Here is a 24,372-nt window from a genome sequence, read left to right on the forward strand (position 1 = left end):
GAAATTCAACCACATCTCTCCCAGTGGTCGAAGTGGGGGGGGGGGAAATAGGGGAATTGTGGGTGGAGAATCAAAGGGCAGGAAAAACCCGGGAACTGGATCAGTGGGCGGAGTCAGAGGTGTGGCCAGAATGCGCAAAACATCCAAATTTTTTGTATTTGTTTGACATTTCACTGACCAGTTACAGCTTTTTATGTTATTTAATTCAATCAATGGAGGCACCTAATTATTTAAGGTTTAGTATGAGTTATTGACATTAAAATACAATCACAAAGTGGGATATGTTTTCAAACACATAATGTCCCAAATACGCTTAAAAGTGGAAGCACAAGTCATCTGTCATCAGCGCTTCTCCTCCTTTTTTCCACAAGAGCAGTTCAAACGTGAAGGCGAAAAATATCCTAGTTTGCAAAGTTTTCTATATAATTATGGCTCTTCCATATTTGTTACATAATACAAGCTAGATAATCTGATGATTTTAACTAATACATTGTTTGTAGCACAAACGGATCAAAAGTTTTTTTTGAATGTGACTTGTGTTGCTGCGGAGTGGACGGCCCTTTGCAAAGGTTGACTGATAACCTCTCTCACTGCTGCATTTGTTTGTTACACTGGTACTAATAAGGCAATATCTTTCCAGAAACTGTTAGCGTGTGTAAAAATGTCAAAAAGTTTCAGGAAATATACTGCAGCCTTATTTTGCTGCATAATTTAGTCAACACTGTGGCGTAATTTTGTCTTTTTTGCTGCATAATTCCAGTGGCCCTAAAGCAGGCAGCACATCTTAAAAGTGCTTGCGCATGAAGCAGAGAGAATGTGAAGACTGTGAACTTAGTTTTGTGTGCGTGCAAATCCTGCATTGCCAATCCCTGGTGAGTTGCAGCTACTGCTGCTGAAACAAGGCCAATGGAGATACCAATGGGTGAGAAGGACTGGCCTCAAAGACACGGCCGACTTTAGCGCTGGTGGCACCTTGTGCAACAATGTGTGTTGGTGTCCCCCAATGACCACCTCCGCCACGGATTCCCTCAATTCCATCCTGTAACAGTGCCCCTCAAGTCACCTTAACCACACTCTCTCTCAGATGCATTTAATGTGATATACAGCGCCACTCATACCAGTGTAGGGTTTCAGAGCACTTTACATCACACACACTACAAAGAGACAATCAGTTATATGTGTTTAAATCACGATATAGGAAATGTTACATAAGACAAAGGACTAAAAGGTGTAGAAGTCACATGACAACCATACTAGTAAACCCACTGCAACCCCAACAGAGCAGTACCTCCACTAGTCAACCCTCTGTTTCCAGCACAGGTCAGGTGCCTTTTTTAGGATTAGGCACCGACGCAACCGGCGATCCCGGCGGACCCGGTTCAACAGAATTACAGTGTCCTATAGCTCAATCAACACGGAGTCACAGCACTTAATCATAAATATCTCACAAACTGCTATCTCTACCACACAGATTAAAGTTCTACAAAAAGGCATGACCTTCGTCCCAACATACACCACCAATGATTTAGAAACTCAAGTGTGTTTTTACAAATTCATGCGGAAAATCCGATTGAAACACTTTTTTTCCAACGTGTGTGTGCCTCCAACCACGGAGGATGAGCACACCCTCATGGATCTACGACCTAAAAGTTCTTTTCTGGCCCCGGTCAGTCACAAAACCCTTGACCTATTTGAAGCACTTGTGCATAAAGATTTGCATACCATCGATAAGACAACGGTTCATACCAAACAAAACTTTCTAGAAATGAGAAAACAGCGTTAACTCAGTTGGCTACCAACAGTCACATCAAAATCTGCAAGGCTGATAAGGGTGGCGCACTAGTGATCATGGATACTCAATTCTACCTGGATAGTGTAAACAATCACTTGTTAGACACCAACACGTACATGGAAATACATACAGATCCCACCATGGAATACGCAACTACTCTCCAGTCTCTCATTGATAAAGCAGTCTCCATTGAAACTATCACGGATAAAGACAGACGATATCTGGTCAAAACTCATCCTCAAATTCCATATCTGTACATGATACCCAAAATCCACAAACATCCGGTCAAACCTCCATTCAGACCTATCATCAGCACATGCAATTCCATTGACGAACCTGTGGGCACCTACATAGATCGACATCTTCATTTATCAGTGAAACAAATGCCAAGTTACTTACAGGACACTACAGATTTCTTTTCAAAAATCAAAGATATCGCCATTGATCCAGCAGCACCTGTTTTACTATGTACAATCGATGTCAATTCTTTGTATACATCCATTCCGCATGACTTAGGTTTACAAGCCATCGAAGCAACATTACTCAAAACTCAAAAACCAGCTGATCTTCAATTATTCTTAATGGAACTGGTCCAATTTACCCTGTTACACAGCTACTTCAAATACCAGGATAAATTCTACATTCAATTAATTGGCGTTGCCATGGGCAATTGCGCAGCACCATGATATGCTAATCTGTTCATGCAAGACTATGAAACTCAACACATACTCACGGTTCCACACTGGCAAGATCATCTGAAAACATATCATCGCTACATAGATGACATATTTCTAATATGGTCAGGTACAGAAAAACAACTGGTCACAGCTATCAATCACCTCAACACCATCAATGACCGAATACAATTCACTCACAATATCAACTCATCCAGAATATCCTTTCTGGATGTTGACATACAAATCAACAATGCCAAGTTTGAAACATCCATTTATACCAAGCAAACTGACCGCAATAACTTTTTGCATTTTTCCAGTTTTCACCAGCCCAGCTTAAAGAGACATCTACCCTACTCACAACTGCTTCGAGCCAAGAGAATCGCATCTACGGATCAGGCCTATGCACAGGACAGTACTACCATTATCAACAAGTTTTTGAAAAGAGGTTACCCGGAGCAGATAGTTAAAACAGCTAGTGACAGAGTGGCAACCATTGATCGTTCCACTTTACTCAAACCTAAGGGCAGTACAAGTCCGCCAGATCAACGCAATGTGTTTGTTTCAACATTTTCCACCAAAAGCCGTCTCATCAAACAAAGTATTATCAAACACTGGCAAATTCTTCAATTGGAACTTGACTTTAATCAGATATTTGAGCAACCTCCTATCTTTGCGTACCAACGTTCCAGAAACTTACAAACCATGTTGAAACCTCGCACCATTGAATCAACCACATTTAAAGGAACTATCCCTTGTCACAATTGTATCAATTGCCACAGCATTATTTCTGGAAACATTGTTACTCATCCTTTACAAGGCACTCCTATCCGGTTACAAGTCAATGCTACATGTGACACTACAAATGTAGTATATCTACTGAAGTGCCCCTGCGGGCTATCTTACGTGGGCAAAACGGAACGCAAGAATAAAACCAGATTGATCGAACATCGTAGCAACATAAGAAACAAAAATTTTAAATCCTGCGTTGCGGCTCATTTCATACAACAAAACCACAACATCAGTCAACTATGCTTTCAAATACTGGAGGTAGTCAAAAAACCAGAAGGGACTGACTCTAGAAAAATTCTTCTTCAAAGAGAATTGTACTGGGTTCACAAGCTTGGTTCTACTCATCCGAAAGGACTCAATGAAAGACTGGAATACAGTAGTTTTTTAAAAATATTTTTCTTACCCTGAGGGCTCTGATAAATGTTTGTTGGTCTCTTTTGTCAGCATCCCCCTATCTCACATTGTTTCCTAGTGTTTCTCTCTTTTTCTTTTGTTCTTTCTCATTTTCACTTCCCATGTTTTCACTCCTACTGGATTTACCCTCGTCCGTTTCTTTCTTTTAAGTACTGTTTCAGGTAATGGTTCTGTTCCACCGTTTACAACCCTGTCCCATCTTTTGTCTACACTTGTTTCTGGTGTTTTTACATTTTTCACTGTTGTTCGGTACGTGCAGTTTCACTTGTATCTCCATTCATTATCCTTTCTTTCCTATGATACCCGTATTTTTACACCTTTGGGTGTTTCATCATGTGTTTTCCTCCATATTGTTTCTTTTTAACATGGATTATAGTAGTCCATTTCAGTATCTCGTTTGACCTCCGTTTCACTATTAGGTACAAGTATCACCGTTTCATTGCATAGCATTTTCTTTCAGCATTTGTGGTTATATTTACAGATTTATGCATGATTGCTTTTTACTGGTTTGCTTTTCTCTATGTTTATGACCACTCCTAGTTAGCGATTTACCTTTGTATTCTTGACGATTCCCCTTCGCACTAACCTTTAGTCCCATTTCTATTGTTTGTTTCGGCACCCTTCATAACACGCATGCGCGGGTTTTCTCACACTTCCGCGTTTGGAGACGGAGCATTGTTATTCCGAATGACCCCGTCTGTTCCTTGGCACACACCTTTTTCTACACAGTGGTAAGTGTTTGTCTTGTCCGGTTCTTCTTTTGTACCTCTTTTGGTTTACTCGCCTCGGTGTTGGTATTCAGAATCCACTGTTTCACAGTTTACCCGATAAATGTCACGAGTCCTGCACCGAGCTAGGTGTTTACCGCGTTGCCCCGCTTCAAAGTTTTAATTTGCACCGTCTGCTCTCTTTACACTCTTTTTCTCTCCGTGTAACTTGCCATTGCTCACTCATTCACTTCGTTTTTTCTGGACACCATTAATCATCATCCGTTCAACGGCCATTATATTCGAGCACTCCCCTTGTTTGAGTTTAGCACTAATATCTCGGGCCCTGTATATTGGTAAAATCAGTATTTCCTTTTGAATTTCATTTGTAGATTTCTCTGACCCCCTGAAGAAGAGCCATGGGCTCAAAATGCATCGGGGCAAATTTAAAATGGTGTTTCTTAAAACATACAGACATACTGTGTTGAAACCCACGTTTGGGAACTTTTTGAAATTATTGCATTTGATCAACATTTAGTTCTTGAAATCCTGGTTTTGGACATTGTGAGAACAAAATGAATAAAACTTTGAACTACACGATTACCTTGTTTAATTACCATCATATTCTCCCAGCTTATAGGAGTGCTCAGGAGCTCAACCTTACACCTGTAAAGTTTCTTCAGCCTAAATCACGATATGGGAAATGTTAAATAAGACAAAGGACTAAAAGGTGTAGAAGTCACATGACAACCATACTAGTAGGCAGTATTGTTTAATATTGATTGGTCTGGACAAACAAACTCAGAATTTAAAACGTAATACAATGGTTGGGGGTTCTATTTACTAATCAGAATTGATTTCTATCCAAAATAACACTTTTTTGTAACATTAGGATAATGAAAGACTGGGGGAAAAACCAATAATGCTCTAATTTATCCCTTGTAGTTTGCATGCAGCTCTTGGATGACAACAGCTCACTGTTCTATGTTAGGATTTTAACTTCTAAACTGCAAGTAACCAAAGATCTGTCTGACAAAAGCAGTAACCCACTGACCTATTTACATTATGTGCACTTTGTGATCTGCATAGTACATGGTCTTTGCAGCAGGCACATTAACCCTCTGTACAACCTCTCCATGAATCAAAATTCCACTAGACAAAACTTCAATCTCTCTCTATGAAGAACATTAATCAACGGAGTTATCATAACATTTGTATTGTTGCCGAAAATTGCTGGAGGCCAAAAAGGAGGCAACAAGCACCTTTAAAATAAATCATAATATACTTGCCACCCAAATTCAGCACCCGGTGCGAACACACCGGTCGCACCGCTCTAGAGCTGGCACTTCTCAAGGGTCCTGTAACCTCAGTGACCAAGTAACTGTTGCTCTAGGGTGTGCTGCTTCATAAGCCTGCTCCCAAGACTAGAGGTGAACTTCAGTATGGATTGTGGTGGACAGGCCTTTAAGGTTAACCCACACTAGGGTAAACTTGCGGGTGCTTAGACACCAGGGCTTCTATGGTCTTGCGTGGCATTCTAAGGCCTAGCATGGGAATGTGCTCCCTCAGGAGAGTGGTCTGGGGGACTGGTCATGAAGGCTGAACCTGGTTTCCCTGTTCCAAATTCAACAGCTCTGACCATAGTGCCACATCCTCTCCCCCACTGAACACAATACTGCCCCACTGAGAGAAAGTCGCACAGCCTTCAACTACAACCCAATTGTGCCCTGCTATAAATACCTGGATGGGACTCAGTTCAAATTGTATAGTGGCTCTAATGTGTTTAGGTATGAATAAAATCAATCTGGCCGCTTTGTGAACACTGTCTTGCTTTATTTAGTTATTTATTTTTCATAGTTTAACCTTTTATTTCTCTCCGTCCCGAGACTGTACTTTGGGATAGAATAATGTCAGAAAAAGACATTTGCAACAAAAGTATTTTTCTTTTTTGGATCCATTTCACAGGGGAAGAAATAAAGGAAAGGAGGAAGGAAAGGATGAGAACCGTTTCTTGAAGTCACGGTTTTCAGTGAGGAGGAGCGAGACAAAAAGAGAGGGAGTAAGAGGAAGAAAGGAGGGGGGCAGCTGCCAGCCACAGAGCAGGAGTGGACACTGTCCTTGTCTTCTCTGGCAAAAAGGAAAAGATAGAGTCCTTTTCCTTCCCTGCCCACCGCCCATCCCCGAACGGCCAGGAAAGCCAAGCCTCCTCTGCAGGCCTTGGCTATTTCTGCCGTCCCGGGGCGCATTATTAAAATGAAAAAATTAGGGGCATGGGATCTTTTGAATTATAAAAGTAGGGGCACACCGTGCCCTGCTGATCCCACCCACTTCGACCACTGATCTCTCCACACCTTAAAGCGCTAAACTGGCTTCCTCTCAATGCCAGAATCCAACTGAGGCTGGCCTGCATCACTCACAAGCCTTATACTCCAATTCCCCTGCATTTCTCACCCAGAAACTCGTGGTATCAGAGGAGCCAGACACTCTTGGTCCGCCAGAGACCTTGTGCTCCAACCAGCACGCTTGCGGAAAAAAAAACTTAGAATCGGGCCTTCTCTGGGGCCTCTCCAAAAACATGAAATTCACTCCTGCTCGTCATTAGAAGACTTCTGTCTCTGGCACGCTTTAAAAAGGAGGCCAAAACCTTCCTAATGGGCGAATTCCCCTTCTGACGCTTGCACTACAATCACCTCGGCGACTTTGTTCTACCTCTTATTACGGCCTCTCCATGGTTGTCCGGAATGATTCCTACCCGGCTCCTCTGGACACTCCACTCAGGACTTGAGACTGCCTGTTCCAAGTAAATGTTCCCATCTGTGTTTTTTACCCCAAATGTATCCTCCCTCCTAAGTCTTTTGTATACCACCTGTCAATCCTGTAAAGCACTCTGATACCCTCACTGGTCTGGTTCGCGCTCTATAAAAATCTTTTTAAATAAACAAATAAATAAATAGAGATTTTATTATTGGACGCCTCAACCATTTTATCCCAGGATACCAAAACCTTTTCATCTACCATATCTCCCCATCTCTGCATTCCTGCCTCCCTTAGCAGGAGAGCCAGGTTAACCTTCGTCCCTTCAGGCGATCCCGGGGCGATCCATATTAGCGCCCACATGTTATTGTAAGTATGTTTTACCTCCTTTCTAATCTTAGACCAAATTTCCGTCATACTGTGTAAAGTTTTAAGGTGCACTCTTTTTGAAGTATTTGGGGTCACCAAACTTATACATAAATCCTTGCTTTCTTCCTTTAATATCTAACAACATGCACCTAAACATTTTCCCAATGTCTGAATTGTCTGGTTGGGTTAATAACACCTTCCTGTTCCTTAGAAGAAAAGCCCAGGCATAGTACATTAACTCTGGCATACATTAGCCCCCCTTTTCTATCCTTCTGCATAGTTTTACCAGGCAATTCGGGGGCCTTTTGAATCCCATAAAAAACTATTAATTCAGCATGTAAGTTCTCCAACCACTCCATTTTAAATAGAAATGGGATCATCTGGAAAAGGAAAGTAAACTTCGGAGGAATTATCATTTTCACCAAATTAACTATTCCAATAATCGTCAATGGAAGATGGGGCCAGTTTAGGATCAAATATCTTGCTTCTTTCATTACATTGAGGAAATTAATTTCGGGTAGGTCGTTGATGTTCTGAGAAATTTTTATGACTTGGTTTCTCATCTCCTTTTTGCAGATGTTTATGTTTGACTCCAAGTTCCAAGGCATAACCTCTGTTTTTGCCCTATTTACTGAATACCCAGCAATACGGCCAAATTGTGAAGTTAAGTTGTTTAATAAAGAGGCTGTTGTCTCCAAATCCAATGCAAATACCAACACATCATCTGTATATAGAGCCACCTTCTTCTCCCACTCCTTATATCTAAAAGGGAGTATAGAACTCTCCTTCCTAATCCTAACTGCCAATGTTTCAATGTATAAATTAAAAGGAGAGGGGATAAAGGATAACCCTGTCTTGTCCCTCTAAATACTAAAGGGCATGGAGGGATTACCATTTAACAAAATTCTGGCCCGTGGTTTTCTATATCTCATGGCCTGGGTCCTGCAGATGTTTCCACCAAGATTGTAAAATTTTAACATCACCTGTAGGTAAGCCCAGTTTACCCGATCAAAGGCTTTAGTAGCGTCCAGTGAATAACTGCTAGGGGGAGTTTATAGGTGGAAGCTATGTTGGCTGCCCCTATTAGGTTAAATGTCAGTTCTTGGATCCCTCTGCCTCTTACAAACCCCTTCTGGTCTGTACGTAGAATACTACCTATCACCCCTTTGAGTGTCTGCCAGGATTTTTGCAAAGATCTTATAATTGTATTTGAACCCTTTCGGCGCTTATGCCAAGCTCAGCTCGTCATGAGGCACAGTGGAGGTGTGCTCATGACGAGCTGAGCTCGTCATAACTGCCACGGAACGCCCACGTGGGACTAATTCACCTCCTGTGCGGACGTTCCACAGGGTGGGCGGAGTCGTGATGAGCTCAGGTCATCATAAGCACAGCTCCACTGTGCAGCATGACGAGCTAGGCTCGACACGAGCAAAGCGGCGTCGTGCGCGGCCACCCCGCACCACAGAAGGGGTTAATAAAGAGATGGGCCTATAAGAGTCACATAAATTCAAAGCCCTCCCTGGTTTTGGAATTAGTGTGACTGTGCCCTCATCCCAAGATGCTGGCAGTTCTGCTCCCTCCTAAAAAAAATTCAGTAAACAACTTTGCAAATATGGCAAGAGGACCTCCTCCAATATTTTATATACTTCTAAAGGCAACCCATCCAGTCCTGCTGCCTTACCCGACTTTCATGCCCTTATTGCGTTTATCTCTATGGTCGCTATATTGCTATTTCAGAGCTATCCTGGGGAACATCCGGGCCCAGCCATGCCTTGACTTCTCCCTCAGTGACTGCCAGCTCCTCCTGATATAACTCTCCCAAAAAATTTTGAAAGGTTTCTTTGATTTCTTTACATCCAATAAGAGTATTACATGTCATCTCGCACCTAACTTCTTTAATAAAAGATCTTGCTTGATCTGCCTTCGCTTTCCATGCTAACAACTTTCCACAGCCCTCTCCATACTCAAAGTGAGCAATTTTACTCACCTGCCATCTTTTCCTTAGCCTGTATTCTTCAAAACCGGACAGAGACTCTTTTACAGCCTGTAGAGAAGCTTGTAGAGTTAATTTCTCGCTGTCCCCCACCACCTCTAAAAGCTCTTACTCCAGCTGTTGAATACAGTTTTCTAACAAACTTACTTCCATGATAAACTCTTTCTTTCTGAGTAATTCTAGACTAGTTATTCTTCCCCTTAAAAAAGCCTTGTATGAATCCCATACTACGCCCGCTGGCGCACTTTCAATATTTATGGCATAAAAGTCCTTCAACTCTATTTTAAGTGCTACTATCACTGCCTCGTCTAGTAGCAGACTTTGGTCCATAGTCCACCTTCTTTGCATTACTCCAGGGAATACTGATAGGACCAAAGAAACTGTTGATAGGTCAGAAAAATTGGCCCCATGTGTGTGATTTTTTCCACATAATCTCTAAGCCCTTGATCCACTAAGAAAAATCAATTCTCGATTGGTGTCTGTATTTTTTGTTATAATACGTAAAGCCCTTCCTGACCCCCATTCTCTCTCTCCATATATCACACAGTCCCAGTTCTACCATGGAGACTTTAATTAATGACTGCATTGTACTATTTATAACTGACCGGCTGTTAACAGAGCAATCCAACAAATTATCTAGGAACACATTATAGTCACCAGCCAGAATGACAAGATCCGTAAAATTCAATAGTTCTGTCGACAACCTCCCTAATGGCCTCATATCATCGATATTGGGTCCATAATATCCGACCACTGTATACCTTTGATTAAAGATTTTAAGCTTTACAATAACCCATCTGCCTGCCCTGTCTACTGTGCTATGGTCTACCCTAATATATGGAATATTCTTTATCAAAATTGCCACCCCCTTTATCGTCAACTGTTGGGTAGTACACACCACCTTTTGCACCCAACCTCTAGCTTTAAATACCTCCTTCATTTCCCCCTCGGTTAGGTGTGTTTCTTGTAGAATTATGATCTGAAACATCTTTCAGATACTGCAGGATCTTCTCTCTTCTTCTTTCACTCTTAGACCATTGACATTCCATGACAGTAGCTCTCCTCTAGTTCTCTGATCCCATGTAATTCCCTATTCAATAATTTCCCCAAAGCGGAAGCTCCATAACCATTTTTCTATTAAATGAGGAAAATCATTTTTTTATTTTCTCACTTATATGCTCCCCCACCCAGTGTTCCTACCCCTAAAACTACCTATCTCCCCTCCCCTTACCCTGGAGAACCCTTCTTCCTTCCTCATGGCCTAAGCCTATGGGGCTGCTAAGTTGGGACAAACCTTTTTAAAAAACTGTGATAAAGATTGGGGACATATGACTATTTCCTACAACCTCCCACCTATAAGTGAATCAATGTGCCAATAAAGCAAATAATGTGATACATAATTAACAAATGAATGCCTTTCTAGCCATCCAAACAAAAGGGGTATGGTAGAGGAGACAAGATAACAAGAAGCACACGTGGAGCCCCCAACCAACCTTTATGTAGCATCTGCTCTAGGGATAGATTTCATGAATTCCTCCACTTCCTCACCTCTCCTAAAATTCTGCATTTTATTTTTTTACATTACTCGCAATGTAGCTGGGAATTTTAGCTGTGCAGTAGCACCTAGCTATCTCAGCGGTTCCACCATTTTCCCTAATTCCCATTGCTTATTTGCAGTAATCTGGGAAACGTCTGACTTTATCTCAAAGTTTATTCCATCCACCTTAAGGGAGTTCACTTTTAATGCCTTAGCAAGATTTCTTCTTTCATTTTGTAAGTAAGGAAGTTCACGCAAATTTTCCTGGGCTTCACATGATTAGGGTTTAACCTGAAGGGATATCTGTGTATTCTCTGAATATCGTCAAAAATGTCCTTCTCAGAGCAATTCACTTATGTCCCAGCTTTAATCAGTTTTGCTACAAACTTTTTCAAGTTCTCCCCTTCTGCCCCTTCCGGAATTTTCAACAGGTGCAAATTGTTTCTTCTTTGATTATTTTCTAGTGACTCCAATTTTTCCTGCACGCCTGCCCCACTTTCTTTAAGAAGTCTAATGTTTTCTTTGTTTACTCCTGCATGCAGGGTTAAGTCTTTAACTGCGGATTTCAGCACTTAAGTCCTAACAGCAAGGTAATCAAACTTTATTTCCAAGTTGTCACACGCCAGTCTTATATCTCTTTGGTTTGCTTCTGACGTTTCAAATCTGCTCCTTATCTCCATAGTTAACGTCTTGATCAATTATGACACTGGCTGTGGTGGCACATGCATTTGGGATATCTCTGCTGACTCTGTCTCTCTCCTTACACCATCTCGAGCAGATGACCCTCCTCCCTGTACTGGAGAGTTTATCTCCCCTACCTCCAGGTCAGCTTCACATGCTACTGCATTTTGTACACCCTCCTCTGAATTGATACATTCCTCTACTGTCAGGACTAGGAATCTGTTTGGACTGAACAGGTCATACCGTCCCCACTTTGCCATATCTCTCTTAGATTCAGGACGGTGTACCTCTACCACATCTCTTCTCAGATGATCCTGAGGCTCCCTCTGTATCCCTTCTTCTCCCTTTTTAAGAATCATCAGCGTTTTTGGCAGCACTTTAAGAAAAGTGCGAAGTGAGGAGGTAATCTGTGTCTGCTCTTCCAGGGCGACCTTGGAACACTTTAATATATTTTGTTTTTGCTAATTTAGTTTCTGGGGACAACAACGCCTTATCTTGACCTCAACTTGCTTCTCAGCACGTGTCTATTATACTTCCCTAGCTTCTCTGTTTGTTTTATCCAAAAATGGAGATGCAGCAACAATTTGAGCTGTGTCTGTCATTTCCCCCTTAACTGGGTTGATTAGAGGAGTTGTACCTCCCGACGCTCCTTCCCCTTGTTAGGCGAGTGTTCCTGCTACTGGTGAGCTGGCTGCCACCTTTTCCTTTCACCTTCTTTCTCAAAAGTGACTCTGAAACAGCCCTCTGCTCCTTGCCTTCTACTTTATTTCCGTACAACTCTTCCTGGCTCCCCAAGCTAGCTGAGCTCTTTCCACCCACCACACTCTCTCCGGAAGGGAATCTGAGCCGTAGCTCCACGACCCCTACAGAGCCCACATGTGGCTTCAATTCAGCGCACCTCACTCAGCGCCTGGAGACTCTGCATGTGCCATTTTTAATGACAACAGAGGGGGCTCCACGGTCCCAGAACAGGAGCCCAGCTTTGGCAAGTCTCCCAGCACAGCAGGGAGGCTAAACTATATTGCTAACGGACCCCCTAAACATAACACTTACTCCAGACAATAGGAGTAGGAGCACCCGTGATCTGCCGCTAGCCGGCCGCCATGTTCTCCCACCAAGCCAAAAACAAAGCCACTATATATGACTATGTTTTACCCTCCTTTTTTATCCTCTCTTCCTCAATGTGTCAGTTACTGGCATTCAGCAGTTTTGCAGTGGGCTGGCGAGAAATTTTGTGTTGATTCAGTGAAGATAAACAATGATTTTTGACACAATTGGTGAACCGTTCTTACTTAATTGCACTGCTCCCACATCCAGCCGTCATTGGAGGCTCTTACACCACCTAGGTGTATAGAAATATTGGCCTCTCACCTAAATGTGGGTCCATATTAACCATTGATTGGAGGGGTTGTTTGCAGGTCACAAGTCCTAAAAAAAGAAGTGGGGGGACGCTCCAAGTTAGGTGGTGTCACCGGAAGTGAAGTCACGACAGAAGTGACGGCACAAAATGTAGTTCCCTCTAATTAACAAAGGTTACAAGGCAATGGGGGCAGGTTCAAAGGGCAAAGCAGAATGTTTACCTTGGAATTTGTCACCGTATTGACACTCGAAGGAGCGGGGAAATTAAAGCTGTGCTTGTTCAGTGCGTATTTATTGCCCACAGTAAATTTGCCGGTCTCCTCCTGAAATGGGTGAACACATACTGGCCTTTTCTGATATACGCCCACGAGCGCCTGTCTGTCATACTGAACGGCTCCATCAACGTGAAACAACTTAAAGAGCTCTGTTCGCACTCTCTTGACAATAGGATTTGAGGTTTGGTGAGTGCTAAGCGCGTGCCCAGGTGCAGACTCAAGGTACCGGCACCATCTTTTGGGCAGGGGGACGGCGTCCACCCAGTAAAAACCCGGTAAAATAAGTGGGGGGACGCCATCCACCCGCGTGGTACCCCGACTCGAGCCCTGGTTGTTTGAAAATCTCCTATTTCTGGCTTAGCAGCGCTGCGTCATAGAACCAGTATGGTTAAGTCAGTAGATTTTCTGATAACATTTCTGATAGAATGTTTATAATTTGATGTTATTAGCTTTGCTAAATTATTGAAAACTTGGCTACAACACAACCACAGAAATTAATACATTCTATTGCAAAATGGGTTCAGAAATAAGTACGAAAGATTGGGTCTGTTATTATTCAGAAAATCACTATTAGAAATGAAGATAGCTTTTATGTTTTATACTAGTATTTTAATAAATCATCAGCAATTGGTTAATATGGACCCCCATTTCAGGTTAGGCATAGTTTGTCTGCAACAAAATATAGCCTCTTCGACATGCCATTTAGAACTAGAGCCATTCTGTAAGACGTCATTTTTACAGTCCTGAGATTAAATTTGAAAACCTAATGCTTTCTGCTTCCATTGATTCAACTAATTTATCGTTAATATCCGATATCGTTTTGTATTCCAAATACTAAGGATATGAACATCAGCCCACACTTACTAGGCATTTGCACGACTGTTCGCGAGCCACAAGCGATGCAATATGGTATATGACAAATATTTTGATCAAAAAGTTATGGCGAGCGCAAGGCTAGATAGTTTTGTAATGCTCGATACCAAACCACTGATAATGAATGTAAAGGGTCATGACAGGATGGAAACACAACAAGTACGTTCAAGATTTCAGATAAAACCAGAAGTAGCATGACCTGGATGTGTTCACTATCCTATTGCCACATGGAACCAAATGCAAAAAAGGTCAAGAAGAAAATTGCGTGACATTCCTATTTGCAAAGTTATTTCTGTGAAATTTTATATTTTAACTGGCTTACCGTTCTGTGGTTGCTACTGCATAGATATTTGTACTTGAGAACAATTATAACATTTTTTTTTTTTTTTTGAAAATCTGTTTATTAGTAAAGCATGTGAAGCAGTTACACACATTTCAATTTCAGTACATCAATATAAACCACAGAGATATCCGCTCAAAACAAATCTGTAGCTTTGTCATTTTGATTTCACATTTTACATTTTACGGCGATCAGAACTGTCGCAGTTAAACAAACCCCCAACTTTAGAAACCCTCCCACCACCCTCGAACAACCCACCCGACACTCTCTTTGCAGTTATCAAATGAAGTGAATAGAACGAACATTTATCTGGGTCACCCTTATTAGTACAACATGTAGTCGCTTTTTCAGTACACTTAGTCGGTGCGAGGCAGCAAGCCAGTGATTGGGCGGTCCTCAACCCATAACTTTGCAACACAGCCGGTGACAGTGTGTAAGACGAAATTCCGGTTTCGGACATTTTATTCCATATTCGGTGTGTCACTATTATCCCCTTCCTCCCCATCATCCTCCGTTTCAAAGTCCCCCAGCATGGCAAACCAGTCTAGTGAGATCGGCCTTTTCCGCAACCCTCTGTATTCTTCGCGTTGCAGCGCTTCTCCCTCCGCCCTGCTCCAGCGCACTACCTCTGCCTTCCATAATTCAGGGTTGGGTGGGTTAGGTGACTTCCATCTCATTGTGATAGCTCGCTTCGCCAATAATAAGGCCAGATCCGCAAAGCGTGACGCCACTGTCCTACTGCGCTGGGAGGGTCTCAGCCCTAATAACGTGCCTTCTAATGTAGGAGATCGGGACAGGGCTCCTGCGCTCTCAAGTGATGCATGGACCGTGGTCCAGTAGTATCCTAGCTTGGGGCATTGCCACATCATGTGTATCAGTGATGCATCTTCAGTGTCGCAGCGGGGGCAATTGCTTTTAGCATCAGGAAACATCGTGTGTAAGCGGTGCGGGGTCAGGTAGGCCCTATGTAACAGCATTAATTGTATAAATTTGAACTTGGGGTTCCTGGCTACTTTCCTGGGAAACTGCAGTATTCGGTCCCATTCCTTGTCTCTCAGGGGTCTACCAATATCCTCCTCCCATTTCTCCCTGAGAAACGAGAGAGGGAATGTCCTCCCTTCTCTGATGCCCGCAGCAAGCCATCTCGTCAGATGTGCACCCGGTCCCATTAGATAGTGCATCTTAGTGAGGGGGTTCGTGTCAGGTTCCTGTCCCTCAGGTGCCCATGTATGTGTGATATAATTGCGAAGACCGGCGTACAGAAGGAATGATCCCCCGGGTATGCCTTGTGTGGTTCTGAAGTCTTCAAAGGACAACAAGTGGCCGTCAGTAAACAGGTCACCTACATGCGATACTCCCACGTCATGCCATGTGGTTAGTGCGGTCATCGTGAGAGCTCCCGTGCCCAATGGGATGCCCAGAAGTGGAATAGTGGGGGCATAGGAAGACTTAGGCGAAGTGTATTTCAGAGCCTTCCTCCAGTAAAGGATCGCTAGTCTAAGTAGTGGTGGGGTATCCCTCGGTATGTTCGAATTAGGTAGGAGTAGTGTGTGCAAGTTCCCTCCACCGTAGCCCTCCACCGACATGTCGATCTCTTGGAGATTACGGCCAGCCACCCAGTAAGCCAGCCATTGAAGCTGACATGCGTAGTTGTAAGCTCTAAAGTCCGGCAGGCCCATACCTCCCGCGCCAGAGGGGAGTTGCAACTTAGACAAGCTTATACGTCTGCGGCCGTGCCCCCATATGAGCTCAGTAAGGAGAGTGTCCAGGGTCTTAAATGTCGCAGCTGGGATCAGGTAGGGTAAGTTGGTGAAATAATAGATAAGACGGGGAAGCATCACCATCTTTGATATCGCTATTCTGCCGGGTATGGAAAGTGGGAGTGTCAACCAGAATTGAATCTGTGATTTCAGTGCTCTGATGGCCCTCCCAAGGTTTCCATCAATCATCAGGTCGGACTCCCTATATATTTGCATCCCCAGGTATCTAAAGGTGGTTTCCGCCATCTGGAATGCATGAGGGGCGAAGGGTAAGGGTGTAATCAAGCCCGTTGCCGCAAATGTGTAGCCATAGGACTTAGATTCGCTTATGGTCAGACCAGAGATCGCCCTAAAGTCCTCGAAGACCTGGGAAACAGAGCTCAGATCTCCCCTCAGGTCTCGGAAATACAATATAATATCATCTGCGTAAGCAGATACAATATGTGCAGTCCCGTGTCTGCGTATTCCATATCGGGGAGCCATCAATCGAAGCCGACAAAGCATGGGTTCAAGGGCAAGGACAAAAAGGAGGGGGGATAGCGGGCAGCCCTGCCTGGTGCCCCTTGCTATGGCTATAGGAGCCGATATAAGGCCAGAGGTGCGTACTCTCGCTGTGGGGACGGTATAGAGCAATCTGACCCAGTCAAGGAATTCAGAGGGTATCCCGAATTTGGACAGGGTGGCGAACATAAAGTCCCACCTAAGGGAGTCAAACGCTTGTTTCAAGTCCAGAGATATGCAACCCTCTGAGTGTACGTCTCCACCGCCTCCGAGCATCAGTTGTGCTAAACGTCTAAGGTTCATGGCCGTGCTACGACCCGGAATAAAACCGCATTGATCCGGGTGGATCAGTTGCGGCACGTATTGCACTAGTCTCGCTGCCAGTACCTTGCTCAATATCTTGGAGTCAGTATTGAGGAGGGAAAGTGGCCTATAATCCGCCATTTGCAGCCCTTCCTTGGCAGGCTTTAATATAGATGTGATCAACGCCTGCATTGACGACTGTGGAAGGGACGACGTCCGTAAGGCCTCAATATAAATAGTGTGCAGGCGCGGTGCCAGGAGGTCTACGAATGTCGCATAAAAGTCGGCCGGTAGGCCATCCGTACCAGGGGTTTTGCCCTTGGGGAGAGCTCTTATCGCCTGCTTAATTTCAGCGATCGTAATGGTGCGTTTCAGGTCTTTGGCCTGACTCTCAGTGAGTTGAGGTAGAGTCAGGTCCCTCATGAAGGTTTCGAATGCATCTTCGGGTAGGGGCTGCGGAGGGCTGTAAAGTGTTATATAGTAGTCCTTGAACGCCGTATTAATCCCGAGTTGGGTGTTAGTTGGGGTGCCCGCCTGATCCAGAATATTCAGGATGGGATGATGAATTGGGGAGTCACGGAGAATGCGAGCTAGCAGGGGGCCGGCCCTATCCGCCTGTGTATGCTGCCTGTTCGTGTACTCTTTGTAGTCTAGGAGCCTCAGGTCTTCCAGTAGTTCCGCTTGCCTAATGCGAGCCTCCTGTAGTGGCGTGAAGGGTGCATTGGTGCCAGCTGCCTCATTTTCTAAGGGCGCAAGTGAGTTCTCCACTTCCGTCAATTGGGCAATTACTGCACGTTTCCTACCCGTCCCAGCAGCCATTGCCTCCCCCCTCAGGCAAACTTTAAAGGCGTCCCATTCCACTAGTCGGGAGCTGGCCGTGTTAGTATTTGTGGAAAAGTATGAAACTATAGTGTCAGACAGGGAGGCCCGAAATACAGAGTCCTCAAGTAGATCTGGAGATAGTCTCCAAGTTGGGATGGGGGTCAAACGCCTACCCCACTGCCAGGTGAGTTCTACAGGACTGTGGTCAGACAGAGTTTTCCCCATGTGTTGGGTTCGGACTATGGAAGCCGCTAGGGAACGGGAACAGAAAATGTGGTCGATTCTGGTATGGAGCTGGTGGGGTGGTGAAAAAAAGGTATATTCCCTGTCTCGTGGGTGTACACTACGCCACGCGTCTGTCAGATCCCATCCCTCGGACCATCTCGCTAAAACCTCTGCCTGTTTTTTGCTCTCAGCCGCCTGCAAAGGGGGATGTGACCTATCCAAAGCAACATCAAGCACAGCATTAAAGTCCCCTCCAAGCAACAATCGATGATCCGCCCAGTCTGCAAGTACCCCGTTCACTGTCAACAAGAACTCCGCCTGATTCGAGTTCGGCGAGTACACACACCCAAACACAATAGCCTCCCCGTCCAGCAGCCCCCTCACAAATACATAGCGCCCCTCAGTATCGATTCTGTGCTCCAGTAACTGGAAAGGGACAGAGCCGCGGAACCAGATCGCCGCCCCCCTGGAGAACGCAGAATAGGAGGTAGCAAAGAGCTGTCCCCTCCATTTCTTCCGGAGTTTCATGGTCTCAGCAGCGTTCAAATGCGTCTCTTGGAGGCAAGCAATCTGTGTCCCCCTGCGGTTAAGTTGGGCTAATATCCTATGGCGTTTATGAACCGCCCCCATGCCACGCACGTTCCAAGTGCACATTTGGTATTTATTAAGCGGCCCCATTTCCATCTATGAGACTCAGCCGGATGATAAACCCGGGTACCCATGGTAGTCCGGTTTCGTGAAAGGATGAGAGTGTCTTACAACCCTGGATTCCCTGAACAAAAGGGTTCCCAGGCAAACGTGCCCGAGATCCAAACCATGGTGCCCAACGTGGGCACAAGTCAGTTAAGTTTGTATGCATCTCGGGGGTGACAGGCCTCTGTCAGTAGTCTCTCTCTCTACGGCCTGTATTAGTTCAACAGCCCACCCAGAAATAGGCCCCTCATGCAACCCACCGCCTACCATACAAGTGGGGGGGAAACAGTCATACGTTACCACCCGGAGGGGAGCATACTTGCAGCAGTTCAGAACTCCTCCGCCATCTGGGCTGTGACCTTCGGGAAGAGCGGCAAGCTGTCGACCGAACCAGACACCTCAGTACGGGTGTCAGTGGAGATGGTGTGTCTGTCTGCAGCTGCTACCGCGTCGTGCGCTGCCAAGGCCTCCTCCGTTAGCCGTTGTCGCTGTAATGAAGATGGGTGTCTGCCTGTGAGGGCACCGGAATGGTGCGGCTGCGCTGGTACACCCTGGGAAGAGTGTTGTCCCGGGCTGGGGCCTTTGTCCTGTCGAGTCGGAGGGTTTCCACGGTTTTCGCCCTGGCGATCTTCAAACGGGTCCTGTGAGGCCGGCGGTGAGAGGGTGACTTCCATCCATTCTTCTGCCTCTTCTGGCGAATCAAAGAAGTGGGATCTGTTTGCGTGCAGAATTTTGAGCCGTGCAGGGAACAGGAGCGCATATTTCATGTTTCTGTCTCTTAGTTTGCGTTTTACATTCATAAAGGTGGACCTGGCACGCTGGACTGTAGGAGTGAAATCAGGGTAGACCGAGATGTTCTTGTCCTCAAAACGTATCGGCGCCTTCTCCCTGGCTGCCCGCAGGACAGCGTCACGATCCTTGTAGTGAAGGAGGCGTGCGATAAGAGGACGAGGGGGTGCTCCAGGTTTGGGGGGCCGCGGCGGCATCCTGTGTGCCCGTTCCACACTATAGAGGGCAGTGAGATCTTCTTGGCCCACTAACTGCCGCAGCCAGTCTTCCACAAATTGGGTAGGGTTCCTCCCCTCGCTCCTTTCCGGAATACCTAGGATGCGGACGTTGTTGCGGCGGGCCCGCCCTTCGGCATCGTCCACCCTATCCCACAGTTGTTTAAGTTGTTTCTCCACACCTTCCAACTTAGTGGAGTGTTCCGTCTGTTGCGGTACAAGGTCATTCAGTGTGATCTTTTGTTCCGCTACCCGTTCTGCCAGTTTGTTGTGATCAGCCCTTAATAATGATAGTCCCGTCGCCATAGTATCTATACGTGATTCCAAGGCTTCGCGCGTCGCGCGTATCTCGTTTAGGATGAGGTCCAATTTCGCATCTTGGGATCCCCTTCCGGTCGGCGGGATGATGTCCGCATTGGAAGAGGCCAGTGGGTCTTCAGAGCCCGTGGATTGCACGTCCATCGCGGCTCCCTGGCCATGGGCCCTGCCCCTGGGCTTGCCCATGGATCTCGTGTGCAGGGTGACGCAGCAGTGGATACCTCTGGACGCCGCTGCCTGCTCCGGAGACCAACCAATACGCAGTCCACGGCCACCGGGGATACAGGATGTAGTGGTCAAAGAGGGCAGAGCGTATATATGGTCTATGCGCGCTGCACTGTAGTTGGGGTGCTTGTAAGCCTACTGGGGGCAGCAGACAGTCGTCTCCCCTGCTTCCAGGGAGTAGAAGAATAGGGACCGTGTGGCCCTAGGTGTTGTTAGGCACGACTCGAAATCCTGAACAGGAGCGCGATGAGCAGCTATGCTGGGAGTATATGGCCAGGCGGTATGGCTCACGTCGCACTTCCACGCAACGAGCCGGCGCGGGTCCTCCGGCCCTCAGTAGTGTGTCCTACCTCGTAAAATGTCCGGTCCGAGGGGAGCAACACCTCGGTTCAAGGCCCCGTCTCACCTTCAGGGCGCCGAGGGTACTGCCCGGCTGTGCTGGCAAAATGGCGCCGGAGGCAGTCAATATACCACAGCCCCGGTGTACTCAGAAAGGTCCAGTCAGGGTCGGGCACTCCGGTCCGCTGGCCCAGGGAGCGGCAGCACTGTATCTGCAGGCTCAACCAGAGTTGCCGAGGGCAGACGCCGCAAGGACGAAGGGCGAGCCGGCAAACCAATCCGGTGAGGTTCCCGCGCGTCCCGCAGGTCTCACAGCAGGGAAGCTGGAAGGTGCGCAGTGTTGGAAGACAGGCAGCAGGGCCACGGACATGTGAGGGTGTCCGTGCGTACTCCGGAGCCTCCGCTGAAGTCCACAGTCACTTCCGATCAGGGGCCCCGTCTGGACCGCGCTGATGGTGCAGCGCGAGTCGGGCAGGCCACTTAATTGAGCCCGGGGCTCCGCCTCGTCCCGAAGGCCGCTGCAAGGGCTGGTGACGCAGCGTTCTCGCGCTGCTGGCCGAGTGTAATAACACCTCACCGCTGCTTTCAGCACCCCCCCGGGGGCTTCCGGAGTAGAAATCAGATGGGCTGCCGCACGGGGCTGCAGGATATATCGCTAGTATTTTGGGCTGTGGACGGAGCTCTGGAACTACGCGTCCACCATCTTCGGCTCCAGGCCACGCCCCCCGAGAACAATTATAACATAACACTATATTTGTTGCCATTGCCCTGTGGCACTGCGCTTAGCACTACACTGAAACATCATTTATCATTTTTTTTTGTGCAAGCAACACTAGTAGAATCTTTGGCTAGGGACTCCTTGTAGGTACGGAACTGCCCAATTTCTTTATTATTTGCTTAAAGCGATACTGCACTGTTCTACCTAACTTTTAGTAAATCTTTGTTAGGTGTCTTGCAGTCGTGGAATAAGGTGGCAGTTCTCATGCCAGCCCTACCTTGCAATATGAAATTAAACCCCGTCAGGGCAAACCAGAATGCTTCTGGTGTCTATTCACCTCATGTGGACATACTTGGTGATTGCTGAAATTGAAGTAATAACTCAGGAGCATTGTATGCTCCCCCTGCCAGAAAAAAATGGGAAAAGAGGGTAGGCTGTCGCTGCTGCCAACGTCTCATGTGATTCCACTAGGCGGAATTATCATCGGACAAAATCAGGTTCAGCGTTTGAATACATTCAATAACGGGGTAAACCGGGTGTGGGTATACCATCCAACTCAGAATCAGGCATATCAAAATTCGATACATGAATTGAATTCTGTTCCACCTAACCAATAATCATGGCCCTAGAGTGGGCTGTGGGTTCGCCCCTTTCAGCCATTGACTTGAGTCAGTCATGTCTTGCCTCAACGTAGTAACGTATTTATCTGTCGCCCAATGCTGTTGGTTGTTTAGGTGTCTCCTTCCACATCCACTTGAGTGCAGGCATTGAGTTTAATGAGGGATTATTTAATGACCATAGCCATCTTTCTTCTTCATACTCCCTCCAGTATGTCTTGCTCTAATGTGGTAATGCTGTCTACAATTTGTACATTAATCTGGGCCTTTAGGCTTTCCCAATGCTTAGTCTAGGTATTGGAGCAGTTACACACCAGCTTTGGAGAGGGTACTGATGGAGCGAGATTTAGAAATATATTTATTTCAACTCGCAAAGTTAAACTTCCATAATAAAAATAATTGAATTAACATGAATGGAGTGAATATTATTAACCAACCTAGATTAGATTGCAGTTCATGACACGCGGGAACTAATATATGTGCTCATATATGTGCTCCATGTTGCAAATGCTTGTCTGTGAAAAATAATAAACTAATCTAGTCTATTGTCTTTGTCAGAATTAAATGTGGTTGATTTATTAATGGCATGTGTTTATTTGCGTGTGCTCATGTTTTGTCTTTCTTTGTCTTTACGTTGCACAATTTTGTTTGTTGCTTTATTTGCTTCTGCTAGGTAACATTTATTAATGGGTTAATAATTAGAAAAGGTGGGTGGGTAACAGAATAAACTCTATTTCTTTTATTAATCGATGTTTTGTGTTTGTTTATACATTAGTTTTACGAATGGGCCTAATGAAAAATGGCTGGCAGTGCTGCAGTTTTCAAGACTTGACCAGAGTGAAGCCTTCACTCATGCGCAGAGTATTTTGCTGAGCTGACAACGTTTTGTGCGGAAATAATTATGGTCGAGTCGGATATGTTCTTGGAGTCATAGCCAAGGACAGGATGCTGAATGGCCTGCCAAGATTAGGAAGTGAAATGATTCTCCTCGGTAAAAGTATCGTTTTGAGGAAGCAAAGAGGATGGTGAAACTAAGAACAATAAGGGCTATGATGAGGCCCCGGACTTGGTCTGGAGAGTGTGACCTAATTGTGGACTGACATGGCTCAGCCAATGGGAAGTTTGGATTTTCAGAAAAACGTGCGATAAAGATACTTTAGTTAGTCAGAAAAGGTATAAAAACTGTCTCCATGGGAGGGAGGGGGCTCTCGCTGCTCTTGCTGCTCATCATATCTTGATTTCTGTTAAGCGTGACGTGCTGAAGGACTCTTTGAAGCACGTAAGGATCAATAGGGCTAAATGACTTTTAACTTTATTCTTTTAGGTGAAGTGAGTTTTAGACAGGGAAAATAGGGCTTAGGTGATGGAAAATTGTTTATTCTTCATTTAACATGCTATTTGATTTTGCTGTCAGAACTGTCAGTCTAATTTGCTATTCCTCTAATAAAATGTACTTTCCTTGAAAAAAATAGTTAATAAATAAGATTTTTGAAAAGACAAGCTGGTCTTGTTATTTCATGGTCATTACCATCAGCAGATCCATTTGCCTAAGTGACGTAATTAAATGCAAAACTTTATAAGAACCATGGTGAAATCATTATACTGCAGTTATATATAAAATGTGTATATAATTTATAAATAGGTTTTATTAATTATGTCACATGATTCAGTTGCTCAAAATATGTCACATTAGTTTATGGGCCTTGTGAGTGTTATATGATTAATGATGAGTATTGTGGAGTTGGGTAGTGTTGCTATGACATATTTTCTATAGGGGCGCTGGATCAATTCTGAGGTAGCAGAGTTACGGTTGCTATGGTAACTGACGTGCTACATGGTAATTACATAGGATGGATGTTTAACATATGTTGAGTTTGTTCATTTGTTACATGTAGTCGAAAGGTTTTTCCTGCAGTGTGAAAAATCCTAGTTGTGCCGGCATATGAGTGGTGTGACAAATAAAGTTGCACAGTGCATTTGTTCTGTTTCAAAATAGTGATATTGTCATATATCACTAGTGTTGTGGACGTACAGCACGAATTTAGGGATTTTAGGTGTGCTAGGTAGAATGTATAGTGAGGATTGTCTATGAAATTGTAGCTTTCGAGTATAGGGACTTAGAGCCTGTTTTAAAACTCACTGTGAAAAGAGTAGTAGAATTTTATCTGAGCTTGTGTGAAGGGAAAGGAAGCGTCGTCTATTCTTACTGGCAAATGTGGATTTCTATGGTTGGTTAAAGTCCTACCAGAATTTCATGTATGGTTAGGGAAACTTTCCGTTTGAAAGT

The 24,372-nt window shown here is 45.0% G+C and overlaps 1 long non-coding RNA gene across 1 annotated transcript; it reads left to right on the forward strand.

Annotated features, from left to right (window-relative positions):
- Window positions 1-4,313: 4,313 nt before the first annotated feature.
- Window positions 4,314-23,585, forward strand: LOC144823481 (uncharacterized). The gene is made up of 2 exons (XR_013608803.1): window positions 4,314-4,403; window positions 22,861-23,585. It is a non-coding gene; the product is annotated as an uncharacterized LOC144823481 (long non-coding RNA).
- Window positions 23,586-24,372: the final 787 nt, after the last annotated feature.

Source organism: Lissotriton helveticus, chromosome 3_1 (assembly GCF_964261635.1).
Source record: "Lissotriton helveticus chromosome 3_1, aLisHel1.1, whole genome shotgun sequence".
Classification (NCBI taxonomy): Eukaryota; Metazoa; Chordata; class Amphibia; order Caudata; family Salamandridae; genus Lissotriton; species Lissotriton helveticus.